Genomic DNA, 17,752 nt, shown 5'->3' with positions numbered 1-17,752 from the left:
CAGCCCCGGTAACCACGGTTACACAACTAGGCGCTTTCTGATTGGCCAAACACTGTGGCAACGTGTAGCCCCGCCCCCCATGTGGAGAAAGAGAGCAGCTGCTTAAGGTAGGGAGAGAGTTATGAATCCCAACTGTGACAACTGTGTTTTATTTAATTCATGTTATAAAATGTAGATGGATAGCACTTTTTTTTCTCTTTTCCAAATCAGGAATAATTTTATTTTAGAAGTATTGGAACAAGGGCTTAAAATGTTTTCATGTCACAGACCCTGAAGATACTTATATTTTAACAATATGTGTATTATACTTTTTGTTATAATTACACTTAGAAGGAAAGTTCCAGAAACATTTGTACACGACTTTGATGAATTATATTTCCTGACTGTACGGAGGGAACTATTAGGTATTATGAGAACAAACATGAGTGAAATCAGCCATGACAGTCCCTCTTAATCTAAGGCTTCTAAAACTAATGCTTCCTGCTCTGACTAGCAGTGGTTGCCGCTCTGTCCCTACAATTAAAATAACATTTTTGCAAACATTTCTAACTATACAAAAAAACACATTACTCCTGTCTTCCTTCGGCTGCCTGGAAATAATTTAAGCGTATAACACACAGAGTGGTTTCTGTTTTAGAAGCGAGGATTTGATTTATCGTCCTTACCTCTCTCCAGAGCTTGTGAGGGTGAGTCCGTTCACAGCTGCACGCTCCCAAGAATAACTCCCTGCTTTACTGTATGAATGTGAGTGTAAAAGTGTGTCTATATTAGGGCTATGTGTATTTTCTACTTTCTGTTTGCTCGTGCATTTTTGGACATGTGTTTGTGCGTTAAGCTAACTGTCTGTGTGAGTGTGTGTGCAATGTGTGAGCTAATGCGCATGCATCCTGGGGCACCGTGTTGAATTTCATGGCATTGGCAGATAATGATATCCCCCTCCTGTCTCTTTCCATCTGCGGTAGGCCGGAGACAGCAGCAGGAAGATACAACACCTTCATATCTTCATTCATAAAAGGAGTTCATTCGGATGTATGCAAGTTGGCCTTTTAAATCAGTGTTACGCCAGCCTCATTGTCATCAGCTTTTGGCATATGATCATTACAGTTCAGTAGCCAACTTGTCTATGATTAAAACACTAAAAGTAGAAGTTTAATATCATCAAAATTTGACTTCTGATTTGTTGGTGTCCACGGTAACTTTGAACAGCATATCCTTTTCATGGTGCTCACTGTTGCTTGTAATATGAGGCCACTCTGTCTCTGGCCTGCTGTGACATTTATGTCACTGATGTTGTAAATGCTTCAGGGGTCTGTGTCTAAATACAATCCCCACTTGTGTATTTCATTCATGTACAGCGGGTGACAGAGCGAGAACTTCTCTTTATACGTTAAAACTGAAAACATATCAGATGTCTAACATCAATTAAGCAAAAAAAAAGCTTATTGTGTTGTGGTTGTTTAATGTGCTTTAAGATCTACTTGTCCTGACATCGAGAGCCCTTTTTCTTTATGAAACCTCATGAATGAAATGTCCTTTTGTAACCTAAATTTACAGGGTTTTTTTTCCATTTCAGCGCAGCATAGGGAGATTTTAATGTAACATACACACTCCTTAAAGTTGGTTTGGCAAATAACATCCATCCAAAAGCTTATCCTGTTCAGGGTCACAGGGCGAGAGGCGGGGTTACACTTCGGACAGGTCGTCAGTCAATCACAGGGCTGACACTTATACTCCTTATACTTATACACTTATTTAGCTCGTTGACGTGGGTTTTTCAGACCCAGGAAGACCCACTTATAAATGCTGATTGTCTCTTTTCCCATTGCCAGTGGAGTATACGCCTGCTGCGTCACCGTCTGACGTCACAAATGCACCCGAAACAGGGTTATTAAACAGTGAATTATAATAATTGTATCTATTACTCATTCAGTCTGTTCATCAAACTCTGCGCTGAGAAGTCTGGAATGATGTCCGACCGCTGCTCGGACAGAGACGGAAGGAATTTGTAGCTGAGATGATCAGGAGTCGCATAAGTAACTAACGCAGCATAGCATCGCGCCGGAAAGGGGGGCGGAGATTAACGTGTCAACTTGGGGTTTTGTGTTCCCATCAGTGCCGATCGGAGCCGAGGTAATAATTACCCGAGTCTACTGCACAGCCATTTGACCCGGGTCTGAATGCCGATTGTAATCTTTCCCACTAAGCAAGAAAGCTGGGTGTTAGTGGGAAAGCGGCTATAGAGACAGACAACCTTTCAGGCACACGTTCACTCCTACAGAGTCATCCTGAACCTTATGAACATGTAGTACCAGCAGTACATGTAGTACTGCACGGGGGAGAACATGCATACTCCACACAGAAAGGCCCTCAGCGTCCGGGATTTGAACCAGGAGGCGACAGCGCTACCAACTATACTACCGTGCAGCCTGGTCAACACGGAGCCCCATAATCATTCATGTGGAGTCATTTTCTGTGGCCATCAGGTGAACGTTAGTCTGATCTTTTCTCTTCTTTTTAGCTCTGATTTGGTGCTAAAAAAAAATGTCGCTTTTTAGCTGAAATGGTCCAATATGTTCACCAACTTTGTCTGTCAGCTGATTGGTGCTGAGCAGGTACCTCGTAAAGCATGTTAGGCGTGTTGTTGCTGAAAACAGCTGCTTTGTGTGGAAGTTACATGACTGGGAGTGTTGAGTTTGGTATCATTAAAATACATCTACCAATCTGTCTGTCATCCTGTCTGTCTGAAGTGATAGTTGGATGTTAGCATGCTGTTAAGACACAGTTTTAGCCCGTCAGCAGTTAGCTCCACTTAACCAGTGTGACGTTCGGGCTCAATCAGCAGAGATCACACAAACCGGTGCACACACAGGGAGAGCTGTGGTCACAAACTGCTCCTGTTTCTGCTCCAGTGTTTGTTTATCTTCTAGTAATTTTCAACCAGGAGCATGATGGGAAATAATCTCAACAGGAATCTAGTTGTAGTCTTGTAAATAGTGACCCAGCAAGATGCAGTCTAAAATAATATATAATCTCTTAAAATATGATAATAATACATTCTAACATCAACATGCATCTTGAATTGAATTTAAACCACATCACTGCACTTTCCACCATGCATGCCCCTTTTTCTGGTGAATCTAGAAGGACCTCCTGGTGTTTGTAGACGTCATCTTCAACCTAACAGGTGAGTTCAGCTTTAGAGTCCTCAAGCTGTTCTGCAGCTTACACTGATAATAAACCTCTGTAAGTTGGCAGCACAGTATGATGACATTTCATGATTTCTCCACTAGGTGGCAGCATGCAATAAAGAGAAAGAACCAAGCAGGTCCAGTTCATGTCTTGATCTTTAGGACTTCGATAAAAAAAAAAGGCAATTACCTGGCAAACTTCTCACCTACATGCAACATTATACTGAAATTAAAAAACAGACCCCAGTGGAGAGACTTTATTTTATTAAAACAAAGTCTCTCCGACTTTGTTTTAATAAGACCATTTGAGCAGCTTAAACCTGCGCCTTACTGCTGCAGTGCAAACACAGATGCTTGTAAAAATGTCCCAAATATTAGAGTTGACAAGTGTGAAGAGCAATTTTCCAGGATCTTACAGTAAGAAAGGTGCAGTGAGTCCTGGTGGCATCGACCACACGGTGGTCTGTTTGGATGATGGGTCCGTAACAAGCTTTAAATCCAGGTCTTATTTAGGTTTACAGTAACATGATCTATGTTATAGTTATGGATTCCTTTATCCCTGCATTCAGAGGTGGAAAGCCCCTGGAGGTTGTGGAAATCTGCTTTACAGGCCTCCACTGTTTATTTTCAACTCATATTAACTTTAATCAGCACCAGACTGAGATTTCATTTCCTTATGTTTCACTGTACGTTTTCTGTCATGTGTTTTTTTTAACGTGTGCAGTGCTGCTCTCTGGCTTTAGATCATCATGGCTGTGTGAGCGTCACAGCATCACAGACATTTAATGCCAGCTCATGGAGAAGCGTTTTTTAGGAGCTAAAGTATGAAGTAATATCATCTCTTTAGTTAAAAGACAACAAGGCATAAAGTTTGAGTTAAACTGATGCTACCACAGAGCATTCATTCAGCTACATAACGTGTTACATTTGGGCACCAAGAAGAAAGGATCTTTTGCATATGTTGCAGGTTTGACAGGTGCATGTACGTACCTATTCATTTGCTTATTTTGTTACAAGCACACACTCCGTGTATTCACAAACGAGGACCTTCAATCATCTCATTTTGGCATGTAAGTGACAGATCCTTCCTTATAGATGTCTATTAGGCTTAGCTACATGACTAGAAGCCATGACATCATCTACTAAACAGCTATAAAAATAGCTTCTTGCTAGAACAGGTGCTTGGCTGAGACAACCACCTCGTAAAACTCCTTCACTGTGATGTGACAGACTGTCAATCCTAAAAGTCTTTTTGTGTCCGGACCTTTAACTTAACCAACTCGCTCAGTTTGACTAGTGTGTAAAAAACCTGCTATTCTGTCTAATATCAGGCTACATAATAAAGTTCCCCCAGGTCAAACAGGTATTCTGCTTTTTTGGTATTGGACTCTGATTCGGACCCTGTTTTACGTTGCCTTTTCGCCTCATGTTTTCTGGACACCTCTGCTTGTTTCTGACTGCTTATTTTGTGTACCGAACCTTGCCTGGCATCAAACCATTCTGAAATCTGTCCACTGGTTTTGAGTTTGCTGTTGAGTCCTTCCTTTTGGTCCCCGGTTCATGACAAAGATATTTTCTAAAGCTTCTTCTCTGCACTCCATGAACCCGTTTAGATCAGTTTGCTCAAAATGAGAAGCACTCCTGTGAAAACAGTTGTTTAAAGGCTCCGGTTGCTCTGGAGAGAGCTTTGCCAAGAGAGAGATTAAATAACACTGATGATGTCATGGTGATGTCATCAGGGCTATCTCAGCTTGGGCTCTGAGGCTCCAGATGTTTCACAGACAGCCTTACAAAGTGTAGGAGTGTGGAGTTTGAACGATGAAGGCGTTTAAAAGCAAAAGTTTTCTACAACCGCACAAAAATATGTGCCCAACTGCTGATCAAGACCCATATTTAAGTGAAGGTGGCGACCTCTAGTGGCCGTAGTGCAGCCAGAGAAAATAAAAGTCAGGTTACGCTGTATAAACAAAGAAGAAGCCGGTTTGGGGAGGATGGCTGACTCAAGAAAACACAAGCATTTCACCATGACCATGGTTCAACTCAAGTAGAAACCAAAAGTCAACTTTGAGTGAAAGAATCAGGAGATTAAAAGCCACTGATGCAAAGTTTACTTTATGTCCCAAGGGGTCACTGACTCTGTGTTCAGAGTGTAAAAAGAGGGAAGCACGCTGTACGCCTCAGACCACACCGCTGACTCCGTCTACCGGAATAAAGAAATGAGCGAGGTGCGATTCAGGACAGTGAGGGTCTTGAGGGTCTTGGCCCATGCAGCGTTGTATAAGCTGCTGCCGAGAGAGTAGCTTTGGTGCTCGTGTCGTGATAAGCGCAGAGGTTGATAGATAGCTATGGCCTGCGTGGTGGAAACTATCATGGAAACTTGTAATGCTGCTATAAATAAATGACCCTGTCCACTGTTGCCAGCCACGCTGTCATGGGAGTCCTTTAGCCAGTCCTTCTGTCCATCTGACTGCCTACTTGTCTGTTTGCACTTGGAAACATCTGTGCTATACTTCAGTTTAATAGTCTTTAAGCTGTCTGTCAGGCTGAGGCAGGAATACATGTGGGGTATTTTGGAGAAACTTGTTGATATTTGAACTTAACCACATCCTTAGAAGCACTGCGTCCAAATTCATGGACGTGCAATGCCAAGGAAAATGTAACAATGGGCATTTGATAGAAGAGGCAGAGCAGGCGGCCAAGACAAAAAAAAAAAAACATAGACTTGTATAAAAAGTGGATGTAGTGATCATGACATTACCCATTGGTTTCTAGACTTTCAGTTTTGAAGCCCAAAGTTTGGCACGCTGCCGCCATCTTGGTTCTTGATCCAGAAGTCACCATATTTGGATGAGAGGGTGGATACTCATTGCTATGCCTGTATCTTGGTTGAGAAGGTCATTGTTGTTGCGACTTGTCAATCACTGGTAGCCATGCCCTAGCTTGTATTTTACTCTAAACTTGAAACTTAGATTGAGACCATGAACTCCATAGGAAAATGTTGAGGTAATAAAGCTACTTAGATGTCCTTTTGTCATAGACTTCCAAACAATCTTCCTTTCTTTTTACAAACAGTGGAGTCGCCCCCTGGTGGCCATTATAAAGAATCCAGGTCTTTATAAGGAACCAGGAGGCTACAGCCACTTCTTAAATGGACAGCTTGTGGACTGTTAGGAGATACAAGCTATACCTTTCGGGCTAAAAGTGTATTGGATTAGAATTGCACAGCCCGCCAGTGTAATGTTTTTATTCTCATGCCCAATATCCTCCAAGTAGCCAAAACAGATAACATATTTGGAGCCTAAGTGTCTCTCTGTGATATCATGTGTGTCTTTCTGGTGAACCTCTGGATTACCTTGGAGCACCTGTCGCTGGTCACACCAGCAGCTGTTGGCCTTGTGATACTCTTACTTCACACACTCTATCGCCCTGTCTCTGCCTGACGACACACACACACACACACACACACACACACACACAGACATACACACACACACACACACACACACACACACACACACGCACGCACACACCCTCAAACACACGCACACACACATATCAAGTACTATATTTCACTCACTCTAGTAACACCTCCTACTGTCATCACAGCTACTATAAGGATCATCTCTCATTACCACACTCACTCTGTTTGTGTGTGTGCCCTCATGAAAACTCAAAACTGCTCAGCTGCACATCAACAACATTTCACTTTGACCAATGAAATTCATTTCGTAAGATTTGTATGAGTTTGGAAATGTGTTAACTTTTTTAAAGGGGCACTTTAAGAAAGGTGCACCAACTGAAATGCACATGAAATGTAATATTTTTTGCCTTAGAGGAACATATTTAACTCTAAATGTGCATTTTCTTTTTTGATTTTTAGTACCTCTTTCCTATTTTGTTATATATATTTTATTATATTATATTTTAGTTCTTTTATATTGAATACATACCCCTTTTTAAATAGAGTCCCTGGCTAAAGAATTTCACACAGTTGTACTTGTAGAACCGGAGTCACAATAAAAATCTTGAATCTTGAATAACCAACTATTTTTTATGAGAGGTCGTCAGGGCAACATGCAGTTTATTGCATTGGCAGAAATAAATAAATTAGATAGAATTTATTTTACATCATCACCGCTGTTAAATTTCAGACCCTCTATCATACCCACGCCGATTTTGTAGATTGGATCATTGTTAAGACTCAATACATTGATGCAACCACGTCTGAAGAACATATTCACTCAAACTAAACTGAATGAAATGGTTAAAATATTGATGTTCAATGCAATACACTAAGATGCTGCAGCACATGTACTGACAGTTGTTCCATATTCTGGGTTTGGTCTTTTTGGTCATTTGATTAACTGCAAACTCATATAAGAATTTACACTATTTTTGGTGCAACATGAACTTGTATAATCTACAACTGTGTCCACATCAAATTAACACAAACTGATTGACACGTAGAAAACTTGGGGCCAAGTTTGTAGCCGAGTCATCTCATTAAAGTAGAACCATTTGGTCTCTTGGTCTGCTGCAGCACACAGCCTGGTCTGTGAAATCTGGAGGTGACAAGGTACACTTGTAATTTAGCAGTTTGGGATCAATAAAACACGACCATCTATCTTTCATGTGCGGAGACAACAGGGACACAACAAAACATTTTTTCCCCCAAAGCCACATTTTTGTCCAGTCTGGCCATTTGTTATCTTTGGTGCTGATGTGTGGGTTGTGTCATCAACAAACCGAGGCTGCTCCTGGTTCATCCATCTTTCCATATTATTAGAGTTTTTGTTGTTACAACCCAGACTGAGGGCCAAGTAGTATGAAGGAGAAATCAAAAGTTGATGCACTGAATGAATAAAATGAAGGCTGCTGATTGAGAGGTACGGAGGTGCAGGTGGAACAGGTGCCAACGCTAGCACAGAAGGAGTTGATTTATTTAGAGCTTCCCGAAAATGTTCGTCCACAAAACCTTTTTCATTTTAAAATGTGGTGGAAGTTAAAAGTTTAAAGAATCATTGCCAGGGTAAGTTTCATTTAATCATCGTCAAACTCTCTCTGTTAACAGCCGTCACGTTGCTCTCAGCTAAAGAATATCGCACACATATCTCGTCCCAGTGTGTGAATGCCTGTGGGTGAATCCAGCATGTAAGTGCATGTGTAGTGATCATGTGTGTCAGCTTTCACTGAATGAGTTGAGATGGGACATCTGTTGATCCTCTGCTGTCGAGTGACTGAGCTGTTAAAGGCACATGTTACATAACCCAGCTGAGCTCTTCAGTATGATAGATGACTGGAGCCCCTCACGGAGCTGCCGTGTGTGTGTGCCGACGCCTCGCTCGAGGATAATCGTTTCATCTCACACTCCTTATTCTCATACTCAAGAGAGGACAGATGCATTTTGAACTGTCAGTTAGGAAAGATTATGTTTTGTAGATAACAATTCAACTCTTTTTTTCCAAATCGCTTGGAAAATCACTCATACTTTCATGCTGTTTTATGTTTTTGGTACTCAAAATTTTGGAACTACTTCATAAAACTCGATTAGATTTGACTCATGATTTCTTCCATCATTTTATGATTGTTTTCGTCTGACATGTTGTGAAATCACAGCTTGCACAAAGCTCGTTCTTGTGTTTATTGCAAATTAACTTTCACTTCCTGTGCAAAACTTGTATTTTTTTTGATCCAAAACAGACATTTATTGACCTGAAAATTCATTCAATAAAAATGTTCTAAAAGTCTAATTTAATTTTAAACACCCCCTCCAGTGAATATGCTACAAGACATATCAGGAAAAACATCAGCATCATCTCCATGGCTGGGCCTGTCTGCTTTTAAACTGCAGTGTACCAAGGACAGGCTGAACAACACGTTTAAGATTGGCAGGTTTGAGACGTCGCAAACCTAAGGAGCCAATCCTGTTAATGGACGGGGAGACGCCATGCGTATCATTATGTGTAACCTATGGCAACCACTTCAGTGAGGCGCGAGCCAGCTGTAACCGTCATCGTCATTTTTGCAAACTCACTACTGACTACTAATGTTAACGTTACTACTACTCATTACTATATTTCAAGCTAGCTAAGTTTCATAAAGTTGCCACTAAATGATGACAGAGACGTGTTGTTTTTGCAACGGAGGGGGCGGTTGGAAATTTGCATAGTGGTCGGGGACTCTGCAGATTCAGGAATTTTTAATGAGGAAGAAGAAGGAGGAGATGCATTGTGAGGATTATTACAAGGTAATTAAACATATTTTGCAGAAAAACATATCAGACACCATTTATTATTTCAATCAGAGAATTTTATACATCTTAAAACATGACTGGAGCTGCTCTTTAAACTTGGTAAGCTGACATTTCCTGCTCTGATAAAATCGCTCTGTTACAAGTTGAGTATAAATGAGGAAATGAAAATACCATAAATCCCTCCTGATTACTAATTTACATCCTGCAAGTGCAAGGGTGTTTAAAGCAATGACTGTATATATAGATGGACACCGCGTCTCCATCTGCTCCCATTGTACGTAATTAATGCCAAAATAGCCCCTGCGATAGGCGCTGCCATCTTGCGATCGTGACGTCATATGGAGCCAGAGACTGCGCAGTAGAGATCGGCGAGTGAAGCGGCCGTAGCCACTTCCGCTAACCAAAACACACACTTAACCGAAAAAACAGCAAGGATCCATTAACAGCAGAACAGCTTCTCTTTGTTGGTCTGAGGTTAACGTTCACAGGTATGGAAGCTTCAATGACTGTAGTGATTGTTTTAGTTACGTCTCCTCTCGCGGATCGTCCTCCACTCTGCTTACCTGGAAGTGATTGGCTGCAGGAGCCGGATTTGTCAACAGAGCTGTCAATCATCATTTTGACAGCATCAAATAACTAATTAAAAATAAACTTATCAGAAAAATGAACACTTGGACATAAATCAGCTTGATAAGAACTAACTATAATGACAGGAACCATGTTTGAGAAAAATTTATCGGGCGTGTATTTTGATTTTATAGTTTGACTCATGTCCCATCTGTTAACATGGAGGAGGCAGGCTTTATGACCTATACCGTAGCCAGTCAGCAGGGGGCGATAGAGAGGGTTTGGCTTCACTTTTAGGGAGCTGTCATGTCGCCCATCTTTTTATAAAGTCCATGTGTGAAAGTGACGTGATTCTGCTGTTTAAAGTTGTTGGGTTCAAGTGTCGGGGTCAAAGTGTCTTGTGCTCTACATTTCGGGAACTTGGATTAGGGGACGGAGGTCTCAGGGCGCTCAGTGCAAAGTGTCGGGGTCAGAGGGGTCCTGTGAGAAGGGTCAACTGACGAGTTCGACCTGCAAGGGGGCAGACGGTTAATCAGGATTACTCTGCACCAGAACGCAGAGGAGAGGCACCTGTTGCTTTATCTGTTTAATTAATATTTTAATGGGCTGACAAAAAGGGTTTCTAAGCTGGAGTGATATTGTAATAACTGATATTCACAAGAACACGAGTGAGCTGTCTCCTGTCTCGTGTCGTCACTGTTGAATACAGAACACGTTCCATACTACCCTCCTGTCTGACACAACCTTGTCTCGCATTGAGATCCCGTTATGCACTTGATGTGACGTATTTACGCTCGCTGTCACTGTAAATCTCACTGGTAAATCTCTAACAGTTGTTCACTCTGCCAGGAGCACACAGGTGCAGGGACACCAGCTCATGTGTCTCACATGTCACCCGGAGGTTACTGTGTGACGCCGTTATTACTGCTGCTATAACCAATGTTACTAACACAGTTATTAATACTGCCTGACCAGTGGAATTACTATGAGTACGACTACAACTACTTTTTAACCTTCTACTTGTGTTACTGACTTTTTTTTAACGATGGCACCTGATTATAATTGATTATTTTTATGTATAAAAATATTTCTGTCATGCATTTTGAAATTGTATTCTCACATTAAGTGAATTTGATGTTACAGCCCTCCTACACTTGTTGTTCTCAGACACTGTCTGTGATTAATCCTACATATAGTAATGTACTATAATCCAGATAATCCATGTTATTGTCCCAGATTGAAGGTGACACCTGAGGCGGACAGAGATGACAAAGTAGAAAGAGCAGTACAGTGCATTTGGGGTGGTGGTCAGGGGTGTTGGATAGGTGAAACAATACAGGACTTTTATGTGTGTTAAAAGTGTTAAAGGGCCAGTTTGCCGGTTTTCAACCCCAGTCTTATCATGCTATTATGTGGAGCTAATGCCATCATGATAGGAAAAAAATGCAATGTTGCTCTGTGCCTTTGGAGGACGCTATCCGCTTCTCCAATGGGCCCTGGAAAACCTCCACCAGACACATCTGGTGGAGGCCAGGGAGCTCACTAAACAACACTTCCTCAATCTAGGACGCCCGCCTCCGATGCTCGTTCAAAATCATCAGGTTTGAAATGTAGAATGCTAACCCAAAGATTCTCGCCGTAGTTCGGATTCTGTCCCACTCTGAGGCATTGCCTGCAGTGAAACGTTTCAGAGGGAGGGGCGCAATGCACGCTGGGTGTTGTAGGAATGTAGAATGGGCGAAACCACGAGCTGTTTGTACAACTTTCTCCACAGCTATGGCGCCAATTTCAAATATTATTGCTTCTATTGATTACAGAGAACACCAGCTTTGACGGACAGTGGCTTTTTCCGGAGGCCAATTGCTCCTTTAAGTTATTATTGTAAACCAGACCCAGATTTATTTCCTAAACTTAACCAAGTCATTTTTCTTTGCCTAAAACTAGCCAAACTGTTTCAAGTTAATCATGTGTACAAAAGGAAGAGAACAGACGCTAAAGACCTTAATGGGGGGCTGAGACAAAGCGATTACAACCAATGGATGACAGACCAAGGATTTCAAAGGAGAAACCGTCTATAACCTTTCGTGTGATATCAAACAAACCATAGTTTGAGGATATGTTATAAAGTGGCTGTTATATCCACAGCCTAATGTTTTGTTAGCGTTAGCTATCATTTTATGAGTGTCATGGTTTGTGGCAGATATTTTGATGCTGTTTCTTGTTAAATTTGCAGTTGGATTCATCCTTAAATGTTTTACTGCTTTACAGTAACATTAGCTTTCATTGCAAGCAGAGAGATAACGCCAGGTGCTGTGCAACAGGTCAAACATCTACATCAACTGAATTTTACTGAAGTGCCAATTTATTTATTTTATTAATGTTAATCAAAAGTCCAAAATGTGACTATTCTTTTCAATATTTTTCATGATTGTTTCCCTTTAAGAACGTCATAGTGGTGTGAGCGCTAAAACATTGCTGTTTGTACTGCTAGGCATAACTCTACTACTCTACTTCTGCTATTAATAACATTCCTACTACTACTTCTACTACTACTGCTGCTGCTGCTGAAGAAGAATAAAGGTTTGTGTGTGTGATTTGAGCCCTGGATGATACCTGACAGCTGTAAGTTAAAAGGCAGAGCGACGGTTGGGAGATGTTGATAACGAGCAGCAGAGCTCTTGTATAATGAAGTGAGCCGAGTCTTTGATTCCTCCCACAGAGCCAGCGGCCTGCTGAGAGCAAAGAGAAGCAGGCCAGAGAGCAGGAGAGGTTGTAAAACAGAGCAGAGGGGAAAAAAACATCTAAAACCCCCCGAACCCTCTGAGAGTGAGCCGTCAGAGAGGCCAAGCACAACAATGAAGTGCAGCAGCTGTGATTTAGTCACTGTTTCTATGTTGCTGCATGTAAATGTAACTATCTGTGATTTCTGAACTATGACAGTCTAGTCTACAGCTGATCCATTACCTGAGGCACTTCCTGTGACTTCACCCGAAACCAAAAGAACCAACCTGGGAGTTAGGAGCTGGGAGCTTTACATCAGTCTGGTCACTGCTTGTGCTCAGTGGTGACGTGATGTGTCAGCATCTGTACGTTGCAGAACAAACTTGTTCACACACATACCTCAACAAACAGGACCAGGGGCAATGTGTGGCGGGGAAACGTGATTCTCAGGATGACTGACAGGCCATTAAATATTATAAAGCATGAGGTAATTTTTTGCAAAATAAAAAGACCAACATATCATCAAAAATAATGTAAAAAGTACTTGTACTTAACTAATGCAGGGGTGCTTCTCAAAATAAAAACCCGACCTACCAGCTGAGTAAAAAGTGATCTTTGTGGATTTGTGTTTTCTGTTCGTGGCTTTGCTGCGAGCGCGGAAGTACAACCTTGAATCCATCCTGCTGACCGCGCCTGCTGTTTCTGTTTGAAAAGCTGCACAAAATGAAGCCGAAGAATGTCACCGAAACGTTTTTCATTCTCTGTCTGTGATGACTCACGCTGGAAAAGCATCAAAGTGAAAGCATCCGATGAAACCAAAGAGAAAGAGAGCGAGAGAGAGAGAGAGAGAGAGAGAGAGAAAGCTATTTATTGTGTGTATGAGAGAGAAACTTCTTCTTCTCTTCGCCAAAGGCATCAGAGTGCCAGCAGGACCTTGGGCAGTTACTCAATATAATCAATCAAAGCAGAGCTGCTTACACACTCTGTTACTCACAGATGGTGAAACCAGATCTGAACAGCAGATTAAAAACTTCACTCAGACAGCAAAAGCACATGTTTTTTCTCTTTGTCATACTGCAGTATCCAACACACACGAGTTCAGCCAGCTACACGAGTGGATTCAAAATATATGTTTGTTTTAAGACAGCATTCTGATATATTTAATGATGGTTACGATATGCTTACTATCTACCAGCATCAGTAAAACCTGTTGTTTCAGGCTGTTTCACCCAAATTACAAAAGAAGCAGATTCTCTCACTTTCCTTTTGGCTCTTAGCCTGCAGATATTCTTGCTTTTTAAGTTCGCGAACACGACCGCCTGTGTCAGGAATTGTTCACATACTTGTCTATACACTATGCGTGTTTCTGGAGGATACCTCTAGAGGGCTCACCAGAGAGCTCAGGCCGTATGCAACTACCAAATATGGATGTAAAGATCCGACCTGGCGACACTCGAGGAGGTTACTGTGATGTCTGATCACGGCAGCTTGTGTGTGTCCGGTGGACAGAACACACCGTCGGCACCGTCCCCACTCCTTCTCTCGAACATGTTCCTCCGTGCACGGACGTAACGGTCCCGGTGGTGTGTCCATTTAGTTTTGCAGGTTTCCACGTCGACTTCTAAAAGTGATCTTATCTGTCTGCAGCTGTTTGACAGGCATGTTTGTCTCTGTGCAGCGGCAACAACACATCATACAGATGTGGATCATTTAGGACTTGGTCTATCAGCTTGTCTTCAGAACTTTCTGCCATTGTTGTCCCTGCTGCCGTGTTGACCCTGTCACATCCCCTCTGCCTGCACACTGCCCCTACTGTTCATGTGCGTACTGCATCTTGTGCTGCGTAGCGTTACTTTTTGAGGACATGCACAGCCGACATGCAGGGAACGCGTGGCAGCCATCATGTGCACATAAACGCGAAGCTAAAAGCAAGTATATGTTCGGCTTTACTGTTGAAGGCCATTAGAATAAAGAAGGAAACATTTCTTTTCTTATTCAGGTGAACCGACCCCTTAAATGTTCTCTGCGGTAGGGATGCACAATATTAGATTTTTGACGATATCTGATGTGCCAATATTTTACAATACCGATACCAATTTGCACTTTTTTTTTCACCTAATTGCTTCATTTATCCTCTGATGGTGATGGCACACAGGAAGATGCAGAGAGTAAAACAAATAAGAAAAGTACTTTAAACCAGGTTACATAAAAAACATGTTCATTTTATGTAACGTTTATAAAGTGGAATACTGCCCCCTACTGTATGGGAGTGTGTAGTGAAAGGTTACCTAAAGTTTGCGCACCTCCGAGGACTCACAAAATTCATCCTACAAACAGAATCTGACTCGGCAGCAGCTCGGCCCATAAAACGAACTGTTCCGCTGCTCTTAAAGTGTCAGAAACAACACATGAGGGCGCCTTCCCTCACAAACAGAAGTACACAAACAAACACACATAAATACATTCCTGAACTTATAGACGCTTCACATTTTCTACTCCGTTCACATGAAGGACTCTGCTGGACAGAATCCACCTTCGAGATGTGCTGGAGGAGATTTTCTCCTCTCATTGTGGGTTTGGAGCGTGATGTGGGATCGTTTTACTGAATGAGCGGTTTCTCTTGGAAATGTCCAGGGCCGGTCTGACATTCATATAAAAGTGGGGAAAAATTAACTGGAGAACAAACACACATGTATCTACACACACATACACACACACACACACACACACACACACAGAGAATAGTCCGACCGCAGAAGAAACTGTAACACTAACCAGGAAACGTTGGACAACGATGACAGCTTCTGGAAAACACATTCAGACCGGCCGTGCGGCTCTTACATAATTCTCCCACAGATCTATTGTGCATTGTAATAAGCATCATCCTGAGTGTGTGAGTGACCAAGTTTAACACATCTCTGGCTGTGCTCTTGTTGACTTTCTGCAGAGCCTCATGCTGCTTCTGCCACATAGAGCCTAATCACTCTTATCATTGGTCTGCGCCGTCGACAGTGGACAATAAAACCACATCCATCTCTAAGTCAGCTCGCTTTGTCTCTCTAACCCTCATGCACACTCAGATGAGTGAGCATAAACACACACTTTGCACAGGCACAGACACAGCCGTGTGTGTACACTGTCTCTCTCGCTGCTGGGTTCTTAGCATGTGGTAATGTTTAAAGCTGAGTCTTAAAGACAAAACTCAGGCACACGCTTCTCTGTGTACGTGTGTGCGATTCTACCTCTCCTCTCTCCTGGATGCCCCAATCTGAAGTCTTCACAAGGTATCCATTTCTGTACATTCCTGAGCAACAGAGAAAGCAGATATCTCAGGAGAGGTCCTGCTTTATAACAAACACTATCCCAGGCATCAATATTGAAGCTCCCAGTAAAAAGTCACATAAACCTCCGACGTCTGCCAGGCAGCCGAGTACTTCAGCAAACTAAAAGACAAAGAGGTAGAAGGTGTTTTAACTCAAAGGTGCCTCTCTCGCTCCTTCGTATCCGATTTATAACACACAGAGGGTTTGTGCAGTGTGTTCTGAGATACTGACGACAGAAGGTTCACCCAGTTTATTCAGGAGACGTATCTGTACCATCGGCTCCTGCCTAAGTGTGTTCGCGATCTGAGCCTCTTTTGTGGAGCAGTTTACAGTTTGGCAGAGGGTAACTGAGCTAATGAGTTACAATCGCTTCCTCTGTTTAGGTCGATCCGGCTCTCTGGTGCCTTAAAAGTCTACATTTCTCGAAGTGATGGCACATGAACTTGTTGCAAGCGATTTATTTGGTCCCTAACCTGCAGAAGATTTAATAGATGTTCATTAACTAGCATTTGAAAATGTGTCCAGCCCCCCTTTTTGCATCTTATATAGACAGAAAAGGCAGCACACATGTTTAGCATCTGTTTTAAGGTACCCTTTAGTGTCTGTTTCTGTGCATCTTGAGCATCTGTTTCAGGTATCCTCTATCTGTACACTTTATTGTTGTTTTAAAATACCCTTTAGCATCTGCTTCAAGGTATCCTGTATCTGATTTATGGTACCATTTTCAGTCTTTAAAGGTACCCTTTGCTGTCTATTTTAAGTTGCTTTTTTAATCACGCATTACTGCAACTCCCTACTTGCAGGCCTTCCTGCATGCACATTCAAACCTCTGCAGATGATCCAGAACGCAGCAGCGTGACTGGTCTTCGATCAACCCAAAACGGCATGTCACTCCACTGTTCATATCCCTCCACTGGCTCTCAGCTGCCGCTTGTATCAAATTCAAACCCTGTTGCTCGCTGACAAAACAGCAACAAAAGTGTCTCCTGCCTACCTGAACGCCCTCATCCAGGTCTACACTCCGTCCCGCCCACTACGCTCTGCCAATGAAAGGCGCCTGGTACTCCCATCACAACAGGGCCCTAAGTCTCTAACTAGAATCTTCTCCTCAGTCGTCCCCCGGTGGTGGAATGAGCTACCAGCTCTTTATGAACACCACTGCACTTAATGATACTGATGCTTTTGATGATGAGGACATTGAGGATGTAGTTGATGTTGATAAAATATTCATGATGATGATGCTTCTTCACGCGCTGCTCACTTCGTTCCCTCCTGTCTTGATCGTTGCTTGTGTTGTACTAACTCTCAGATGTACGTCGCTTTGGACAAACATTGTAAGGTTGTACTTTTTAGCATATTCTTCAGAGCACCCTTTAGTTTTAGGCTACCCTTAAGTTTCTTCCTTTCTAGACATGGTTAACAAAACCTAACCGTCTCCAAGTGGACTGAATCAGTCTTTCTGCCATTGTCCTTGGATATGATCATTTTAGGTGGGTATGAGCGATATTCCCGTATTTGAATGACATTATCAAGACTCATCATTCATTAAGATATTGCCGACTGATGCCCAGAAACAAGACGGCCAAACAAGACAAAAAGTACAACTGATGACACGTTTCTACAAAGTTTGGACCCAAAGTAGCGGACACGGACAGAGTAAGCAGGATCAGAACAGTCTTTAATTACCGTAGGCTAAAAAT

The sequence above is a fragment of the Semicossyphus pulcher genome, unplaced genomic scaffold (genome assembly GCF_022749685.1).
Source record: "Semicossyphus pulcher isolate SPU_LCO1_2020_fin unplaced genomic scaffold, fSemPul1.0.p SCAF_13, whole genome shotgun sequence".
Taxonomy (NCBI): Eukaryota; Metazoa; Chordata; class Actinopteri; order Labriformes; family Labridae; genus Semicossyphus; species Semicossyphus pulcher.
This window is presented reverse-complemented; position numbering follows the sequence as displayed.